Source organism: Festucalex cinctus, chromosome 9, assembly GCF_051991245.1.
Source record: "Festucalex cinctus isolate MCC-2025b chromosome 9, RoL_Fcin_1.0, whole genome shotgun sequence".
Taxonomy (NCBI): domain Eukaryota; kingdom Metazoa; phylum Chordata; class Actinopteri; order Syngnathiformes; family Syngnathidae; genus Festucalex; species Festucalex cinctus.
The window spans coordinates 5,521,605-5,543,891 of record NC_135419.1 but is presented as its reverse complement, the minus strand read 5'-3'; positions in this window follow the sequence as shown (position 1 = coordinate 5,543,891).

Here is a 22,287-nt window from a genome sequence, read left to right as displayed (position 1 = left end):
TTTTGTGTTTTTTATTTTTTTATTTTTTTTTGACAACTTGTCTTCTATAGTTATTTACTTCCAGTCTCACCTCTTTCTATTAATTTTCATCTGCTGTCTGTCTTTGAGTCTTTGGTGTATTTATAATCCGGTCCTCACCTTGTAGCAATATCAGTATACAGTATATACTGTACCTTATGCATAATTCATCTTTGGCTTCTCTCCTGCTTGCGTGACATGTCTGAATGTATTTCCCCTCCGACTACGCCCACCTGCCAGAATGTTCCTTAAAAGCTCTTAGTGGAAGTAGAGTTATGGTGGGGAGTCCATTCGGACACGGATGAACCCCGTCGGGTTGGTTATTTGACTCTGAGGTAACCGGGTTCTCAAAGTGTAAATGTACAAAAGCAGAACCATTGAGTGTACCACCCCACTGACAAAGCGCTGTCACTATGAGAGTAGATTGATCTCAGGCGGTAAAGTCATTCTTTGTGGCTAGAAGGTTGCAACTGATCCGTGGTTGCCCCCTAAGAACTGGAATCAATTGATCGTCATTGTGTGACTAAAGCAAGTAGTTAGCAAAAGGGCTAAAACAGCAGTATTACTCAGTAACCCCTTGCATATTTGCTGAACAAGTCACATATATATAATTTTTCTGCTTTTTCTGAGATGTAGTAAGATGCCACAAAATAATGCTATATCTGACTATTGATGCTAACCATTAGCTTTTTCCATTACACGTTAGCATTAAGCTAGTGTGCCATTCTTAACTGTTGTTGTTTTAAATAGTTCTCTGTTTTATGTTTCGCTTGGCTTCATATGGACATGGCATTAAACAGCTTTCAGCTTCTCTTTTCCATTAATTGTTCAATATTTTCCAAACAGCTAGCTGTTCATTGTGAAGCAAGTTGAATGGAGTTGACTGCCGCCATATACATGGCTCGTATCTCAAGTTTGCACTTGTTAACTGAAAGCAAAAAAATGAGCCGAATGATGGCTGACATCACGAAAAACTCGTCAAGCTGGGTCATTTGTGTCTCAAGGCACCACTGTACTTATTTACCCAACTTTGAACTGCTGAATCATTTTCAACCAGACAATTAAGTGTATTCTTTGAGGTATTTCTTGTGCCTGCCCTCTTGCACCTGTTTTCTACGAGGCTGCCTTTGAGTCTTTTTTTTTCTTCCCCTTGTTTTCCCTGTGTAGATGTTCTGAAAACCCTACAAAACATTCATTATTGTTGTTTTTAGGCAAGTTGGTAAGAGTAAAACGTTATCAAAGATGTTTTTTTTTCTTTTTTTTACAAGCTCTCTCTGTAAGAACTCCCATTAGTTTTCAGAATTCGTTGAAGTTGGTGTGAGCTTCGAGTTCAATCCACAGCAAAAGCACGCATCAATCATAGGTCCCTGAAGGACATCGCTGCGAGTGTCGAGGTCGTGACACCGTGAAATCATTTACACATCAACGTATGCGCGGGATAATCTAATTTATTCCTGATAGAATTGAGTTTCTACCTTTTAAAGGTGTTTTCGTAACAGATCTCTGAAAGCTGACTGTTTTTGAGCAGAGTGGAGTTAGTAGTGATGATGATTTAATAGGGGACAATCTTGACAAGCCTCTTAATCTGCCGTCTGTCACCGGTGACAGACGGGCATCTTTAAGAAGCAGTTTGTCTGTCAGGATGCTTAACTTAAATCAGGAATGCTGCCATGAAGGAATGAAAGTGAAATCAAACAGAGCTGAGGCAAGCAAAAATCCCCATAACTTTGTTTTAAATTTGCGGTTTGCTATGTATTTGTTTATTTTTATCCACAGGAGCAAATGACACTGTTAATGTAGTTAAGTATTTTACTTTACTTTCTTGGTTTACTGTATTACACTTAACAAACCCTATTTCGAATCTTGTTAGCCTGTTTGGAGGGGGCGAACCAGTCCCATAAACTGCTGGGCCAATGGCTGGAACATTTTCATTACCATGACAACAAGTGGCGCCAGTAGGGTGTCTGCTGTTATTTTTTGGTTATTTGATGACCAATTGAATTCCAATTCTAAGCAACGTTTGAGGAAAGAAAATACAGTTTTCATGTTTTAGATAATTTACTGCTGGTTAGTTTTGTGATGTTCCAATTCCAAGCACCTTTTCAGGCCTACTTCGATAACTATTGAGGTTGCACTTTCTTAAAAACAAGATAAATATTTTATTTATTGGAGCAAAATTACTGCTTGTAATTTAGAAAAAATGTAACTACTGATATTGCACTTTTAAAGAGGAAGTCAACTCGAAAAATGTCTTTACAATAATAAGTTCTATGCACCCACATTTTGCCTCAAGCTGTCAACTGAAAATGACATCACAGTTGCTCAGGGCTCACCTGTTTTCTGAGTTTGGTCATGTGACATTCGCAAACTGAGCTGCAATTGGTCATTACCTGAGCCCTACTTTTTTATACTGGTAACTTTTTTCCATTTACTATCAGAGGATAGGTTCCACATCAAAACTGTGGGCCACATTGTAGAATCTTTAAAATGGCAAAGAATTGTTGACGAACCATACTTACCATAAAATATACTTATATCTGTTCCTATTTACTCAAAAACTAAGCAATTTTCTTCCCTTTCATACAAACCAAACTGTGATTTTTGGGCGGATTGTGACACACCAGAAAGCCTATTTGGTTGGTTGCTGACTGTTTTGAGACAACTACAGTATGTGAACTTTTTGAGTTGTCACTCTTATAGTGGAGGCCGTTTGTCATTCAAACCCCATCCAACCACGACACATTCCGAGACATTTTTGTGCAGCTTTGCGGTGGCGGTCGCCTAATGGCTCAGGCGCGTTGTTCTGAGGTCATTTTTCACCTCGCCGAGTGTGTTTGAATACACTGGAGACGTTTCAATTGAATAGACTTCAGGGCCTAGTAATCCAATCAGCCCTGACGATCTTCTGAGCACTGACCACAGCTCGCCCCACTTCCCAGAACACGGTCTGTTCAATTGAAACTAATTAGAATGAATGTTGGAGAAGTTATTTGGCCGATTGAGACAAATAACCAATCTGTGCTCTTCAATTGAATTGTTTTGCTCTGGCGGTCCAAACCTCCAATCAGGACTCGGACACCTCTCTTTCTCTTCCCTGCTGACTTTTGATAACCAAAAGACAACAAACGCAATATAAACGCTTTAAATTTGCGAAGTAAAGATTTATTTATTTTTTAACCCTCTACTGGCTCCCGAAATTCAATTGAAGCAGCACATCCACGTTGGGATCATTGTTTTCGCTCAGCTCGCGACAGTGAGAGAGAAATATTGATTTGGATTCAGATGAATGGACCTGCTCGCCTTCGCCAGCATAATGAGCGAGCGTAATGAAGCGCGTAACGTCCGTGTTCCGTTGTCGACATTGTTCTGATTGGCACCTGTCGGAGAATCAAAGCAAGTGGCGAACGCCATCTGTTTTATTAGCGGAGAATGAGACCCGATGCTAATTCCCACCTCTCTGTCAATTTTGACACGTCTAAATGAGTCGACTCCTGTTCCACACAGAGATGAAATAACACCACGTGCCATGTTGTCGATAAATTGCAACGTAGATCTTCATAGCTACTCATTTCACACGTGTCGCATTTAGACTTGCCAAGATGTTTCAGTTGAATAAAAATATGGCGGTTCATTACCCACAAATTCACCGAATTGCATAACCTCACCCCGGGAATACTCACCTACTGGCAAATAGGAAAACAGTAATCGTGTCAGCAAAGTATAAGTGATACTTCTCGACTTTGTGACGAAGAGGTCAGTCCATGCCAAAATCACGCAGTGAGTTGAACGAAACAGATTTTGATTTTAATGTAACTTGGTGTACTTGTTGATGTGACGGCACAGCACAAAATTTCCAATTTTAAGTCAGTCGGAACAGGAGTTTGGGGCCTAGGGCCGAATGTTGACATTTTCAGCCAAAGGCGACGTGGCTGCCTTCATTTGAACCCTTATATCTCTGGAATTTCTTGGTCTATCTTGACAAAACAGGTATTGTTGGAAAGGGAATTCAACGAGGGTAACAAGTATGCACGTAGAAGATTGGTGCATATTTTACTAACCTTTTTAGCCTTTTGTTTTAATTGAATGTTAGACTTTCATTGAATATTCAATGAATAGCTGAGTGTATGGATACTTTGACTCCTTATTACTGCTAAACCCAAAATATATATCTCTGAAACTTTTATGTTTTAGAGAACATGTGAGAGATTACATTTCATGAAAATGTTTGTCATGTGAGCCAAAATCTCAAATTCAAGGTTAACTATAACAAAAGGTGAAAAAGTTACTAAAATATGCACAAAACCTCTAAGGGAATATTTGGAATCCTTGTTGAATTCCCTTTCCAACAATAACCGTTTTGTGAAGATTGACCCAGTAGTTCCAGAGATATAAGGGTTCAAAGGAAGTCAGCCACTCATCTTTTGCCAATCAAAATTAGGCGAGCCGTAGCTCACAAACCCCTCCTCCGATTGACCTAAAATTTGAGCGTTCATGTTGTGCCATCACTACCAACAAGTACACCAAGTTTCATTAAAATCAAAATCTGCTTGATTAAAATGTTCATATTTTTTTTTTGAGTGAGTTGGCATGGAACGACCAACAGATCTGCTAAGTTCCCGCTCCTCCCACCACTCACTGTGCACGATGTGACCTTAACACCAATGATGCTACCTCAACTTTTGGTGTAGTGCTACATCCTCAAATTTAAAGTAAATAACACTAGTTACCAGTAGCGGGAGCCAGTGATCAAAAATGAGAAGACAATGGTTCCTCTGTTCCCACATCAGTGGGATGCTGCGGCGTTGGGATGAAACAGTGGAACGTTCTCCCCACCAGGGAACAGCTATCCCTTAGATCTTTAATTAGGCCGAGGAAAGACACCGAAAAATGTAATCAATTCTCTGACCCCTGGGCTTTTTTTTTCCACTATTGCATATATACCCTGACTCCTGGGTTTTTATCAATATTCTATTTAACAAAGTATTTTTTTTGTTAACATACATATATAAGAATGTTAATTATTCCCTGACAACCATCTGAAGACTTTGTGAGGAATGTGTTGTTTACCTTGATCACACCAATTCAAACAACAATGGATGTTTGTCTTCCAGATGGAGAACTGTCCTCATTTCACACTAAAAATATATTTTTTGGTGAAATAGCAGTTTAGAATTCCACTCGCTGTTATGCGCGCGCTAATTAACAACTAAAGCTGGGTTTTTTGTGTCTCAGCAGAGATTCAGGGACAAATGTAATTTACAGAGGCTGTGGCTGTTTTGACATGAGCGACGGGGTGGGGGGGGGGGGGGGGGGTGGCGGGGGGTGTTAGATCTTTGAACATGGACCTGACATTGAAGCAGCTTTTCAGCAACTCCTTTCCAAAAAGAAAAGAAACATTGCAGAAAATTAAAAAGGCAAGGCTAATGTGCAACATGTACATGGACTGAAATTCACTTTTTAGATGATGACAAATAATTTATTAAAAGGTGAATTCTCAGTTACAATTTCAGCCAATAAATCTCCACCAGGAAACATAAATGCAAAAACTGATGAGTTCGTGGGCATGTTTATACCCTCAAAAGATGATTATTTCATGACAAAAATAATAGCCAACAGCAATTCCAAGAGGGCCTATGCATTCTGGTGCTCGGGCCCTTGAATAAATCAGACCCAACTCTAGTTTCCAGCCTTCATTATCCTGAAAAACATCTGGGCCTCAAGGGAAGTAGCTACACCAACCACGATGTACTTCTTCAACTCAAACATTAAAAGCATCCTGCTTTATGATTCACACATATGCAGAATGACAAGACGCTGCAGAAGAGCCAGACATTCATTAACAGCATTGCGAGGCCAGACACAATCAGAAATAAGGAACTGTGGCTGGGAGGGAGCCAGATCCAGAGGCAGAAGTGGGGCTAGGCAAGCCACACCTTTAAGGAGGGGAAGGGGATAGCCCCAAATTGTGCTACATGGAGAAGAATTGTCAATATCCTAAGTTGCAAGAACCAATCCCTGAAACTGGACATGACGTCTGACATGTTGGTTTCAATGATCCATTCTAGAGCAAATTCCAGGGATCCTACTTCGACAGAATCCTTATAGGGAATTCGTCCAACTAATCCCCAATCAGAGGCGGGTATCATAACAGATCTGGGCATTCCGTCAATACTGACGGAATGTCCATTAGCCTGTCACTATCAGAATCAACGGGAAGCTTCGAAAAACTCACCGGCCACGCACCGATGGAAGAGGTTTTTCGTGTGTCACCAGAATCGTCACTAACCGGGTTACGACATCCTCAGTCCGTAACTGAGGGTCTCCCAATCCGATGGAAGCCCATTCCAGGCAGTAAAAAATAAATAAAAAAAAAAGGCGGAAACAGGCCTCTGATAGTGAGTTCTCTTACTGTCGGGAATGGGCTTCCATACAATCCGCTGCAATTTCGTGATAATGGAAGCATTTAGAATATTGATGACAGATTTGGTCATCTTGAAAAAAACGATGGACTGACGATGACGGATGGGTGGCCCGGCCGCTGGCGAGTGACAAATGACCGACCGGCAACATTTTACTGAGATGCCCACCTCTATCATTGACAGGTGGACGACACTAAATTGTGAATCTATTTTTCCTATGCCATCTGTGCAGGGATGGTGTCAACATTTGATGATCATTGGGTGGATTCACCATAAAAAAAGGGGGTGCGAGGGCCTGTTCATCTATGCTAGCTTTAATAAAATCTATAAAAACTGTAAAAGCACAAACCAAAGTTTACACCGGCACAAAGTAGACTATTTTCCTCGAGACACAAATAGAAGAGTGAGAAGAGAGAAAGCAAAACATTGAATTTGTGAAATCCCAAATGTGGTCTTGTAGAATGCAGCTGGTGACTGTTTATCTCTGCTAGCTGCCTGAGGAGTTAAATAAACTTCATTATGGGCCTTTTCTTTCTTTTATCGCTGATAACAGCAGAAAGGATCCCTCGCATGTTGCACCAACATAAAATCTGCGCTTTAGTTAAAATAAAACCAGGCCGGAAATGTGCGATTAAAAACGTGTTTTCCTTGCCTCACGGCCAGTTTTGGTTACATTTGGGTGACTCGGAAAAGAAGGTTTGGATAAGAGGACAATAAGTCTGTAGAACTTGCATTTCATTTCATTCTAATGACTTAGATAGATTGTGATAATAGATTAACTGTCAATCAAATCATTTGTATTAAAAGATATGTTAATGCTCACTTTTTTTTTGATTGCTGAAACTGGTGTAGCAATCTTATTTTATTTCTTTCCAGGGTGCGCTATAGAGTCTTCATGATTGGGTTCAGGTGTATCGGGTTTGATTAGGATACAGTCGCTTGTTATGACTTTTTGGATACAAATGTAACTCATCCTACATTTCAAAGAAACTGTCAACATAGTTCATTACAGGGTCAAAAAAGTGACTCTACTTTTGAGATGTTATAGTGGCCAAATGAAATCTGTCATGCTGACAGTGTATCTACGCCAACTAGGCGGATAGGTTTGTGTTTACTTGTTAATGTTAATTTGTCTATGCTCTAATGTGGCGGCAAGCTTTGATGCTTGCACCTTTAATTCTTCCATTCTACTGGACTTGACTTTGGCTCTACTATGCTAATCGCTGCTCTATCACGACAGCAAGCATTTAGTCAACTTATTTTTCTCCAAAGTTTTCCCGCAGGTGTGTGTCTCCCCATAAATGAGTGTTGGCTCTTAATTTTGCACCGTCATTGTCGTCACGTACAAAAACATGTCCGCAGTGGCTTTCACGCGTGTTCCATGTAATTAAAGTCTCGGCTCTGTCAACAAGTGTAATTGGTCCTCCATTCGAATGCTCTCACGCTCGCTGTGAGAGCCGACTCGTAGAGCGCATCACCAGTGTTTCCAAACAATTACCGCTTTCCCCTGGTAGCCGAGTTAGACAAGCGTTTACGTGAACCCAAAGCCTTCATACGCCCCCGAAGACGGTCTCATTACCGCTGACATGAGGAGGAGAAACCCGACGTCACGTAGTATTTGATGGCAAACATTGAGTCATCATTATTGAGCTCTTAGGCTCATGTACAGAAATGGACATATATATATATATATATATATATATATATATATATATATATATATATATATATATGTATATGGGGTTATTAAAATGACCCACACAGAATGCAAACTAACAAATTTGATGTTTCGCCATAGATGTAGCTCTAACTCTGATATGTTAGCCAGAGGCTGAGCTGAGCTAGGCTGTGCTTGTTTACTCTGCATATATGTGGCAAAAGCTTGAGACAGTTCCGCTTCCTTCCCCGTACCCAATCAAAGATCTGGAAAGTGTATATATTTACCAAAGACTGATTTGGTCTGTAAGTGCATTTGTCTTTTAAAAGCACGACCACTTTCACACACACACACACGCACACACACACTACAATCACTTCAGCTTCTCTATGTACTGAGAATATCCGGCGCCGCGTGTCACCCAAAGGCGGAACGTTGGCGAGGTTCAGTGGGGGGGTTGGTTGAGGGGCTTCAAAACAGCTTTGAAAGCTTGACAGAAATAACTTCATAAAAGCATATTTTTACCACTACTGTCACTTTGACTTCAAGAGTAAATACTCTCCCTGCAATTATTCGCGTTAACAGCCACCAGCTGTATTATTTTATCAGCCTTATGACATCGCCCAATTGAAAAAAAGAAAACAAAACGCGACCCCTCTCTGGCCGCGCCCTTGACATGGCGGGCGCGCCTTGCCCCACCTGAGTCGGGTAATCGTTGCTAACCGTATTAGCTGCCAAGCCAAGAAGGCTACTTGCGGGATAAACACATGAATACTGATGCCACTTATATAATGAAAGCTGGCCTTTTATCGATCTTGAAGGCTTTCATCGGCCTGTCGGACGTTAAAATGATGACTGTTCCATTCGGCAGGTGTTTACGTGAAAACTGTCAACAGATTGTGGCAACGGTGCTTTTCATTGTGGCTCTGTGCCTTGTGTGGGTTGAACATTTGAAGTTGCGCTAGTCATCGTTTGAAGGTGCGCCCTTTAAAATGAGACAAGACCCCTTTCGATGTGCTAACTTGGCATCCTGCACGATAAAAAGAAGTACTTCCTTTGTATCAAAATATGAGCCATTGATCTGCCATCTTTTTTTTTTTTTTTTTTTTGCTTTGACGTGCAAGCAAAATTTCGAGTTACAAGCGCTATATGGTGGCAGCGAAGTAAAGTCAACTCCCTTCACATAAAGAGCAATTTGACAGATAGTAAACAATTGTTGAAAAAAGTGCAGTTTAATGCCACTCCCAGTTTAAGTTTATTGTCAAACTAAAAGTAAAACAAAGAGAATTACACTTTTTTTTTTTTTATAAAACAAACATATAACTTAGTGTTCCACAAGCTTAATGCTAATATATAATGAGAAACGCTATAGGCGGGCTAACAAATAACATCTATCTCGTGGTCTTATATTGCTTCATGCACAGCTGATTGAAAACAAATTGTGACGGCAACACATAGACATATTTTTCCTTCCCAATGCAAAAAAAAAAAAAGACAACTGAGTCAAACTGTGAAACTCTTGTTCTTCAATTTGTGTCTGAATGTCCACCAAAGGCCAAGTTGTGCACACCAGCAGCTGTGTTGATATATTTTAACACAAACATGTTCTTGATTAAAAAACGCGTCACAAAAAAAGTTTGTTGCTTTTTATGGAACGAATTAATGCTATTTCCATTCATTTTAATGGCTAAAGGTGATTTGAGATGAGTTTTGAGTTATGCGCCTAGTTATGGAATAAATGAAATTCATATCTCAAGGCACCGCTGTAAACAGAACCAGAAATAAGCTATAAAATAAGACTTATTTTAAATTTAAAGGCAAGACATGTACGGTGACTCTTCCGCTCACCAGTTGTTTATAATAACCACCAATTTGTATAATAGAAATAAAAGGAATGACTAGAGATAATCACGAAATTAAAAAAATAATAATAAATCACCACATCCTTCCACACATATAACCATGGCTCCTTTCATCACTTATTCATTATAATGATATCTTGCTTAATAGGAATAAACACAACAACTAGAAATAATCTGGTTTTGCACACTAGCCTTCACTAGTACAGTTCTGTCGATGACAAACCACATATAACTAAGTCATTTATTTTTTTTGTACGGTGACACACCACCCCAGCATAAGCAGCCGTCACCGTGGCGGCCGCGCTCCGCCGCCACCATCATTGCTGTCATCTGCATCCCAATCATCATTACAATCAGAAGTGAGGTAATTATTACCCCTGCGACTCGGCGCACCGCGCAATCATCGCCATTGTCGCGCGCTAATAAAGTGGCGCCGATTCATTTTCTTCCGACTGCCTTCATTAACACCTCAATAACAGACGGACGCTGTTTGGTGCGTCCAATGACTGAGAGGACGATGGCCCCTGTTTCCCCCCCCCATACTGGCCGTCGTCAATAATTCAACCCTCAAGCTGCCTGGAATCAGTTTGTTTGGGGATACTGTCGTGGGCTTTTTCATTCAACCGTGGGACATTTATTGTGATTGAGACCCGTGAATTCTGATGACAATGTGTCACAGAACCAGGAAAAATTGACTAACGCTTAAAAATGTAAATATATGATACCCAAATCCAAAAGCTTTTATAGTTAACCGTTTTACAGTGTGCCAGATTTACTTAACTGAGTTACTTAGCTTACTTTGATTAACTCGCCGCAGTTGGTTTAACACTAAATAAATCAACTGTATCACAGCTGAACACTGACTCCCATTTATTAAATCAGACACTGTTAAAAACACATTTTGGGGGTTGAAATCAGCTGTGAAACATTTGACACCAAAATATTAACACTCCAATTTTTGCTGTGAATTTCATTTGCTCTTCTAGTCAGTTATTTGTGACCTTCACTTTGCACAGCAGAAATCAACAGAAACCGAGATTTACTGTGTGGAGATAAACTTGACTCATGATACTTGTCATGTGGGCCTTTTCACTGACATTTGGGCCATGTGTACAGACTATGACTTTTCCATATGGCAAAAAGGATGACATATGGTACATGACCACAAGAAAAAAAAAGACAAAATGCAGCCATTTTATACAGTATTCAATACATAATTTGGATTTTGTTATATGATGAACTTGAGAGGCAGGCTTTGTCTAGTAAGCTTTTTAATTGACATGCTGTATTGCCCATTCATTATGATGCCTATGAAATCTGCCTTCCAGTAAATGGTAAAAGTGAGTCACATGACACACAACACTGTATTTCTCTGTTTTACACAAAGCACAGATTTACTGTGTCCAAATAAACTTGTCCAGTGGGGTTTTTCATTGACCTTTGGGCAATTTATGATGATTGAGCCTTATGAATTCTGCGTGGCAACAAACGATTGCCCGGTTTAATATTTAATACAGAGTAGGGACACGACTGTGTCACAATAAACTTGACTGATGGTACTGATGGTCTAGTGGACCTTTTTCATTTGACCTGAGGGTCTTTTGGAATGACTTAACCCTATGAATTCTGCCAAGCAACAAGTGATGATGATGTGTTACATGACGGCCTATATTTGAAAGCTAAAAATAAGCGATTTTGCAGTGCAGTATGCGAGGAAAAACTTGCATTTTGCACTTCAACACAGCTTCGTTTGAGCTTTTCCAACTACTAGTTGAGCTAAGTGTTCATGTAGCACAACATGTAAGTGTCGTTTATGTAATATGACTAGATGAGAGTGAAGAATGCAGAAGAGTGACAGGGACTAAGAATATGAAGATTACTACTACTTTGCCCAGCCCAGGTATGTTTCCATTGAGGATATTATATTAAATTATATTATGACATGTTTAGAACCTAACAAGAACATCTGCTTTGCAAAAAAAAATAAAATCTTAAGTATCGCACAACTCTAGTTAAAAGTATATTAGCATAAATATTACATTTATAATAAATATGATGTTATCTGTTTGTTTTCACAATAGAGTCCTGAGTTTTCATTTCGACTTTTGATATCTGCACAATAAATTTTCTCAAAATTACATCACAGTAGATAAAAAAAAAATTAAAAAAAAATCAATTTAGCTTTGCTTCCAGATAAGAAAATACATTTCGCTGCAATAAACAATGTGAATTTAAAAAATAAAACCTGTGGGTTACATAAAAAATAAAGAAAAATGTTCGTTCGTTATATTGTCATTTTTTTTATTGTTTAATAAAACCCTTGCTTCAGGTACCTAGGATTAACCTGCTAAAAAAGAAGTAATTGATCTGAAAAAAAAAAAAAAAAAAAAACCTGCCTAGCAACAAGTGATGAACATGTACCACTTGAATAAGAAGACTTCTGAGCCATTGTAGCTTAGATACGCACAGAAAGGCCCAAACCGAGATTTGAATCCAGAACCCCTCGACTGCGAGTCAGACGTGACAACCACAGACATCACCGTGCTGCCCACTGTGCAATCGATGGGGAAAAGCAGTTCTCCCACAGCCCCTGCCCACTTTCCCTCCATGAATCGAGTATATTAGCCTTTTCCGTCCGTTCACTCAAGACTTTATGTTGTGTTTGGTATTGAACGATTGCTTTAATTATTGACTGCTACCCCGGAGGAGAGTGGTTAAAGACCTCTTGAATTTCTTTATTTATTTCTGCCTAAAACCAACCCCCCCCAACCCACCATTACATCCACTACCCCCTGTGAGCTCAAATGGATCTGTGAGCTGCGGCATCCTGGCGAGATGAAAGTCTAATTATCTCACAAGAAAACAAGTAGAAAGGATTTTTAATTAGGGGGAGGCGCGAGGAGAATTTATACATTGTGATGGATGGCGTGCACTTCTCCTTAGCGACTGCTGGCGGAATGATAATCTGACGACGGGGTGGGGCAGCGGGGTGGCCGTGAAGCCGGAACGGAGTGAGGGGCCGACTGGAAGTGGTTCTCAAATTGGGGTCCGCGAGCTGTAGCTTGGGGGGGGGGTCTGGGGGGGGGGGGGGGGGGGGGCTGCTAAATAATTAGCAATGCAGTACATTATTTAACAGCAATTGTCATTTGTTCACCCTGAAATTTGATGACTTGATGAAAATAGGGCGGGACAATTAATCGAAATTTAATTATGATTTTGATTTTGACTTCTCTCGCTCTTTAAAACATTCTAATCAAAGAGAAGCAATTAATGTGCAGAATGGCAGGTGCATTTACAAGTTCCCGATTTTGTGAAAGTACCCTGAATGCACCATGTTGCTTGCACAGCAAGTACGTAGCGTAGCCTATGAGATTCTAAGTGTCCTTTTAATGAAACACCAGTTGGAGTTCACCATAAAACAAAGAAATTTTAATTTAGTTTTAGTTATAGTCTTGTTACTAAAATTAATTAAAGTTTTAGTCCTACTTTAGTCATCTGATTGTATTTGAGTTTTAATCTAATTTCAGTCGACGAAAATAAAGAGTACTTTCAAGTTGACGAAACAAAGAGCAATTTTAGTCGACTAAATTGACAATTTAGTCGATTTTCCCTTCAGCATACATTTAAACTTTTATACAAAAAAATAAAAAAATAACACACCTGTAGTTTAATACGCAAGACACATTTATCACAATGGTGTCTTCTTTATTAAACTTTGTTTCAATGAAACATGTTGACCTGACAATAATATGCCGTCTTAAAAAATATCGGTAGTTTGTGTAACTGCCTGAGATTAATTTTACAGTTGCACAAAGAATGGAAATATGTTTCAACACTAAATGAAGTGCAGTGAACAGTTGGAGAGGTTCTTTTCTCCCACCTGCGCTTCATTCGTTCTGATTGGATTTTGTTAATTTTCGTCATTCTGTTTTTTCCATTTTCGTTTTAGTCACTGACGAAATTGTCAGTCAGTTTTAGTTATCGTCGTCGTCTCAGTGAATGGCTTCTATTTTAGTATTCGGTGTATTTTCGTCTGGGGGGGAAAAAATCATGATGAAAAATATGATGAAAACTTTTCATTGATGAAATTACAATTATACACGGACATGCTTCATTTTAAAATCATCACTAGCGCTAATGCTAAAGTCAATGGAAGATCCCATTGACCTGCTAATGGGAAACTCACATCGATTTCGGGAGTGATATTCCTACAAATACAAAAACACTGGTAAGTAACACTATTTAAAGGCACCAAATTTTCTCAGTTTGTGAAAAACAAGTTACGTTAATTGCCTCAATCATAGCTTTCTTCATTGCCAAAGAGGTCAGCAGGTGCAACAGCTGATTGATCCTATCCTTTTTTTTGCTATTGCTTTATTATACTGTATTCGTCTTCTACTTTCTTATTAATTTATTTTCTCGTTGCCCTTTTATAATTTGATGTTGAGTTTTCAAGGAAGGAACATAACATAAAATAAATATGAGAGAGAGAGAGAGAGAGAGAGAGAGAGAGAGAGAGAGAGAGAGAGAGAGAGAGAGAGAGAGAGAGAGAGAGAGATAAAAAGGTAATGCTTAGGAATGAAAATGAAAGAAAATGCAATTTTACAAGGCCATTTTGTACAAAGAATTGAGTGTTCAAGAATAAAGTGTTCATCGTACAGGGATGAACCGGCATGAGGCTATCATGATAGTTTAGAGTAGTGGACTTTTAGTAGGTGAAATATTAGTAAATATTGAAATAATTGTGATTTCAATCACAACAATCAATCAAAACAACATAGTCGTGATAATTATTTTCCCATAATAATTCAGCCCTATTCACAAATGAAAAGGTTGAAACGTCATTTATTTTGTATAGTTGCTACAAAGGTTACTTGCATTCCTTATAGCGTAAATTGTAATATACGTTGGAGTAGTGCGGGTGGCGTGAGGCTTCTCAAGCTGTCTGGCGCCGGACTGCTGTCGGGGACAGAGAAACTTCTTGCCTGGTGGCAATTTTGCAAAGCTGCTCCAACGTCAATTAGCGAGCCATAGGCAATGGAATCCTTTACGTACAAAAAAAAAAGTACAGCCCTCAGCTGTCAAATGCTGACGGCTTCACGTCTGTCCAAATGATAGCAGAAATGAAAAAGTCTAAGTGACCACTTTGCGAACTTTCACTTTGCTGACTGACTGCTATTATAAACCAGCTCCCCTCTGTTTGCAGCCATCTTATTAGTGTCAGCAGTGATAAATTATTTGCTTTCATTTCCTTTCATTTCATTCCTTCTTTTTAACAGGTCACGCAAATGTAGCTTGAAATGTTTAACAAATAAGTACAGACGTTATAAATATCAAGAGGTCCCTCAACACACATTTTGACAACTCCTGGACCTCTTAAAAAAAAAAAAAAAAAAGAGCATGAGACCATTGGAAAAACATGGAATGCGATTAGAGAAGCAAACACGATGAGGGACGAATGAAGGAAAAAAAAAAATCGGAATTACAAGGCGAGAAGAAGAAAAAAAAAAAAAACGGGGGCAACACAGCCCCCGAGCTCCGGGTCCTGATTGGTGGGCCTCCCCCTCTCCTTGGCTCTAGTCTCCCCTCTCATCTCAGCAGGGGGGCATCCCAGTCGCCAAGGCCTCCTTAATGCTCCCTGCTGCTGCTTGGCTTACATGCAGCATACGCAATTGCGTCCTCGCCACAACGGATGCGAGGACTGTGTCGGGATAGCCTTTTATGTACTTCTCGTTCTTTTTTTGTTTGTTTTTCCTAAAATCAGTTCCATAATGAGCTGCACCCCCGATGTTGTTGAGCTGAATTGTATCATGTCCGAATGAACCGTATTGTGTCACAATATTGTAAAAATATGAGCTCATACTAAAAAAATAAAAGACAAATTGTTTATGAACAACCTACAATCTCTAATAACACTTAATACTGAGGCACTTACTTGAGTTCCTCCACATATTGACTCGGTTCACAGGCATATTACGTGCCCCTTCATCTGACCATTAAGCGTGGATTTTAAACATCAAAGGGCCAAAACATGTCCTGTGAAAATTAAACTGCACTAAAAATCTAGCCACCAGACGGTGCTAGACCTGCACAAATCAACTTCACTTTTTTAAACAAATATGCTGCTTTTAATATTGTGACATGACGACAACGATATATTGTGGCAGTTTTAATATTACAATATCACGTTATTGCCGTTATCGTTACATCCCTGGTATTGCATTGTAGTTCCAGCCAATCAGAATGCATTCTTTTTGGAATGAATCGCGATTAACAGTGAATCGTATCGTATCATAAATGGAGTGACGTTTGTCATAATTGGACTGACTCGTATTGTGATTTGAGTAGATTGAATAATAATTGGAATGACTCAAATCAATTAATTAGCGGGAAATTTATCAAGAAGGGCGGCACGGTGGTTGACTGGTTAGCACGTCGCCTCCCAGTTCTGAGGACTCCGGTTCGAGTCTAGGCTTCGGCCATTCCTGGGTGGAGTTTGCATGTTCTCCCCGTTCCTGTGTGGGTCTTCTCCGGGTACTCCGGTCTCCTCCCACATTCCAAAGACATGCATGGCAGGTTAATTGGGCGCTCTGAATTGTCCCTAGGTGTGCGTGTGAGTTTGGATGGTTGTTCGTCTCTGTGTGCCCTGCGATTGGCTGGCAACCAGTCCAGGGTGTCCCCCGCCTACTGCCCAGAGCCAGCTGAGATAGGCGCCAGCACCCCCCGCGACCCTTGTGAGGAATAAGCGGTCAAAAAAATGGATGGATGGATGGATTTATCAAGAATGGAAAGACTTGCATCATTTGACAATCGGAGTGAATGGAATTGTAATTGGAGTGAATTTTATTGTACCACATCATAATCAATTAACTGTATCATAATTGGAATGAATGGCATCATAATTGGCGCAAATTGTGTTGAGATTTGGTGAAATCATAAAAATCTGAGTACATTGTGTCATTATGTGAATTAATTGTATGATAAATGCGGTGACTCGGATTGTGATTGGGTAGACTCAAAATCAGAATTTTAGTGAATTTTATCTTAATTGGAATAAATCGTATCATTATTGGCCTGATTTGTATTGTAATGTCAATAAACTGCATTGTAATTGGAATGAATACAATTGTAATGGGAGTGTATCAAATCGTAATCAGAGTGCATGAAATCGTAAATGGAGTGAATTGTTGTCAGGCAAATGTTCTCCTCGTCATAACGGACGTGAGCAGCTGAAGCATCAGGATTGCCTTTTATGTACTTAAATGAAGGTATTTTTAAGGCCGTTTAATAACGAGCGGCACCGTCGCTTTCCAGCTCTGGTTTGAAGTGCAGGAACGAGTTTGCCTGCTTGTTGCCGTAATTGTCCTCTTCCTCATCATTTGCAGCTCTTCACCTGCGCGGCGGCGGGGTGGCCTCGTGCTTGATTGGTAATTGCCAAAATGGAGGCAGAACCCGCATTCATCTGGCTTTGATTTGATTCTCCAAACTTTTGGACTCACTCTGCGGATGATTGCATAGTTTTATCCAGAGCTTGTATTTGAACTGAGTTTGTTTTCATTTTTTGAAGGATTCGACTGACCGTTTTGATTTTCAAGTGATGAAAAGGACTATGCGAACAGTTGTGCCTCTTTTGATCTAGGTTTGTTTGGATTGTTTAAGATTTTAGAGGAATTCAACTGACTATTCGGATGGCCACATGGCATTAGTTAGCACCTGCTTTTTGTTTGTTCTGTTTGAATTTTGGTTCACTTTTTAGGGATTCAAATAACGATTCAGTTTCCTGTTTTAAATTCTTCTTATTATTTTATTTTTGAGGGGTTGACGACCGCATAACGAGCCTGCATGTACCTTGCTTAGTTCTGATTTTTGTCCATCTCTGATGCATTTAAATCATTCTGTGGACAACTTGAAAGCCACATCCAGCAATTTTATCCGGACTTGTTTGGATTTTTGATCATTTTGGAAGGATTCAACTGACTATGTGGCCAACCGCATAGCTTTGTCTGCTGCCTGCATTTATTGAAGTTTTTTTGGATTTTTGAAAAGTTTCGATGGATGCAACTTTCTATGTTGACAACAAATAGATTTATCCACTGCTAGCATTCTGTTCTGATTTTTTTTTTTCTGTAAGGGATTGTAAGATTCAAATGCTATACAGATGTCCACATAGCCTTATCATGCGAACCTCTACATTTTATCCACAGCCATTTTACATGAGTTTTTATTTTTGAAGGATTCATCTGACTATATGCACAATTGCATAGCCTTATCATAGCATTGCAGATTATCACATGGCTTTATGCACTGCCTGAATTTATCTCGCTTAATTTTGATTTTTGTGAATTTTTGAGGAATTCAACTGACTATGAATGGCCAGAGCTTTATCCAGCTTTATCTGGCCAGAGACTTTATTTTATCTGGCTTGGTTTTGATTTTTGAATGATTCAAATGTTCACACAGCCACATAGCTTTATCCGGAGCATGAATGTATGTTGATCTGTGAAGGGTTTTCCAAGGTCACATACCTCTAAATGTTTTGTCACTCACTTGAACTTTATCAGTGTTATTTCATCATGCCATTGGATTGGTGGAGCACGCGCACACACGCGCACGCACACGCAGTGAAACCACCAGAGGAGCCGACATAAAAGGCTAAAAAGTTTTGTAAAGAAAAGTTTTCAAGTCATGAAATAAATTGACTGCTTGTGACATGTTTTACAGGTTACATCATCTGTTAGAGGGAAAGACACAGGCACTTTGCCTGAGTTTGGGGTCGGGGACCCCTGGAGGGGCTTGAGGGGGGGGCGCACTTGAGGGTGTGAGCATGATTAATGGAAGGTGACAGTTTATGTAATCTAATCTCCTGATATTTGATTACACCCATTTCTTTTTACGGCGGACTAATGGACTGTGTGTAGCAAGGCGAGACTTCCGCTGATTGGTCGTTTAAAGAAAGAAAATGAAGCCGAGCTCAATGGCCGGACCACTTTATGAGGTACACCTGCGCAACGGAATGAGAAAATTCCGCCTTTCTGAAGATGATAATGGTCTGGTCTTCAATGAGTGGCGGCTATTCCGTGACATCATCGATTCAATGAGCCAATCGGGGAGCGAAGTTTTGGCCACGTCGTTTTGAGTGTGATTAAATCTGACTTCTCGTCATCCTGCCAAGCGGAACAACATTAGATAAACGTCACGCGGCGTTCAACAATGAATGAGAATGAATGAGCTTGTTGTATTTATTTAATTTTTATGTTAACTCATTCACTGCCATTGACGGATATACACGTCAATGGGAACGGCATTGACTTAATTCATTCACTGCCATTGACGGATATACACATCAATGGCAGTGAATGGGTTAATTGGTGTGAATCACATTGACTCGTATGGAATCATTCGTCAAGTGAATCTTACATCATAATTGAGCACGTTGTAATTGGTGTGAAAAGTATTGTATTTAAATGGAGTGAATCACATTGTATCACATCATAACCACAGTGACTCTTACAGTATTATAACAGGAGTGAAAAATATTGCAAAGAATTGTCTTGTGTTGTAATCGTAAATGGGCTGAATTGTATCATAATATCGAGATATTCACATTGCATCCTAATCGAAAAGAATAACATTGCATTGCATCTTAAATGGAGTGAATCACGATGCATGGTAACCAGTGTGAATTGTATTGCATCGGAGTTGATGGGAAGTAAATCGCAATTATCACAGTATAATTGCGTGATTATTAAAGTATCAAGGCTAAAGTGATTTGTATCAGACTCTTATCAAAGCAAATTGTACCGAATGGCGTTCATTTCATGGCCATTGAAGTGAGCTGCATCGAATCAGCCTCCCCAAAAAAGTGAGCTTTCTTTCATCATTTTCAAACATTTATTTTGCCTTTGAACCTTCGTGCCCTTGAAACGTTATGACGAATCCCAGGAAGCATTGAAAACTCGAGTGCCGAAAGTACACAACGGCATTCTTCAGGGTGCAAGGCTTTGCCGCTGGCCTGGTTGCCCTCCAAGCGCTTGTAGGCCTTTACAATTTTACAACATCACTGAATCTTTTTTGGCCCTTGGCAAACACGCAAAGCAGTTACCTTGGAGACCAATAATTAGCCCGGTGGGGCACATTAGTGTCGATTGTGGCTTCAGGAACAGGAACGGCCTCCCACTGTACCCCTATTTCTGAAAGCGAGTGGAGTGGCCTTGATAGTCCTCGTTAGTTGGCCTCATGCGGGTCCAAAGCAGCCCTGCCAACAGTGACTTGGCCACGCGGCTAATGAGGCCCGAGGCTGCTCGCGAGATGTCCGTTTTTAGGATTAAGAGACGTTGCTCCGTGTTGCCGCCACCTTTTCGTTCCTCGAGGAGTTCAAACGTTGACGTTGGAGACGGCTAATTAGCACTGGCGGGGTACCTGGGTGCGGGTTGTACCTTGCGGGAAGAAATGGACTTGACTTGTGCCCCTCTATCTGCATGTTTGGCGTGTAAACACGAGGGACAATGAACTGATTCGCTTTGATGTGGCACAGTTGTCTCCCGACTGTTGTTATGGGTCGAAAGAAAGGTTTTCGTTGAACACCCAATACAGTCAACAGTCTGCCTAGTTGCGCTTGTATTGTCATGATTTAGCTATTCACGTTGTTTTATGTCATCTATCATTTGCCATTTTCTGAATAAACAACCCATCAATGTATTTTTGTGCTCTTTCTTTAATGCTCTGAAATGCCACAAACTGGTGCCAACACCTTGGCTATTAGGAAAGTAGTAAAACTAAAAAAAATACTCTTTGTATCTCGGGGAAGAGCTAAATTTAGCCTGCGTCGTTGGTGGGCATTATGGAGAGTGACTCGCACGTCCTGCATATTTGTTCAAAATCAGTCATCTGTAATCAATTTTGTTTTTAAGAGTAATGTTGCACTCCTGCGATTGGCTGGCAACCAGTCCAGGGTGTCCCCCGCCTACTGCTCAAAGCCATCTGAGATAGGCTCCAGCATCCCCCACGACCCTTGTGAGGAATAAGCGGTCAAGAAAATGGATGGATGGATAATGTTGCACTCTTAAAACAGTTTGGGTAATAAATAAACCAAATTGGATGAAAATGGACTGACCCAACTTTTTGAGTGATTTTGTTATTTTGAGATATAACCCAAGAACACCCAAAATGTTGGGTCAAATTAATTTACTGGTAATAACCCATTTTTTGGGGTTGTTTTGTGGGTCATTCATGTGACACAACTATTTGGGGTTAATTGAATAACCCGAATGAATTGAGTAAAAAAAAAAGAAAAAAAAAAGAAAATGACCCTACCCAACTGTTTGAGTTATTTAACCCCAAATATTGGGTCAAATTAAATTAATAAACGACAGAGCAACCTTTTTTTGTGGGTTATTCATTTGACCCAGGTTTTTGGGTTAATTGTTGGGTCAAATGAATAATGCGATTGAATTGGGTTAAAATAGACCGACCCATCTTTTTGAGTTATTTCCCCAAAAAAGTTGAGTGAAATTAAATGAATAACCCATTTTTTTGGGGTTGTTTTGTGGGTTATAAATTTGAAACAACCTTTTCAGTTATATTTAACCCAAAAAGTGGCATCAAATTAAATGAATACCTCACAAAGCAACCCAGTTTCTTTGGTTGTTTTGTCGGTTATTCATATCACCCACCTTTTTAGGTTAACTGAATAAACAAATTGGATTGGGTCTAAAATGAACCGATCCAACTTTTTGAGTTATTCAACCCAAATTGTTGGGTCAAATTAAATTATTTAATTAACAAATGAACCCAAATTGCTTGGGATGTTTGGTTGATTATTCATTTGACCCAACTTTTTGGGTTGATTGGGTCGGTTCAGCAAGTGAATCATATCGTATCGTGATTGTATTTCCCATATTTTCCATACTGGGATGGTCCTATGGTCTGTAAATGGATCTACAGTTGGTATTGCATAATCACCATAGCGGCTTCAGTCAAACAGAAGAGACGGACGTGAAGTTCATTTTGAATTGAATCATGAATTTAGCATTAAGCATCTCCTCTGAACGCGTGTCAAGGAGGATTCACTCCGTCACAAGTTTTTATGATGAATGGCTCTGACTTGTGCTCTCACTCTTCCTTCATAGCACCACCGAGGATAAATCACACTTTTTTTCTTTTTTTTTTTTTTTTCTTCTGTCTTTGTTACCGTCACACTGCGGCTCTTGCGACGTTTACATTTCCCAGCCTCTTAATCATTAATTCCGATTTAAGACCTTTTGAGTGGAAGCGTGTCCCTAGAGCTGGAGGAGGTTATTTGATCTCTCAGCTGGATGGTGTGGACGCACAC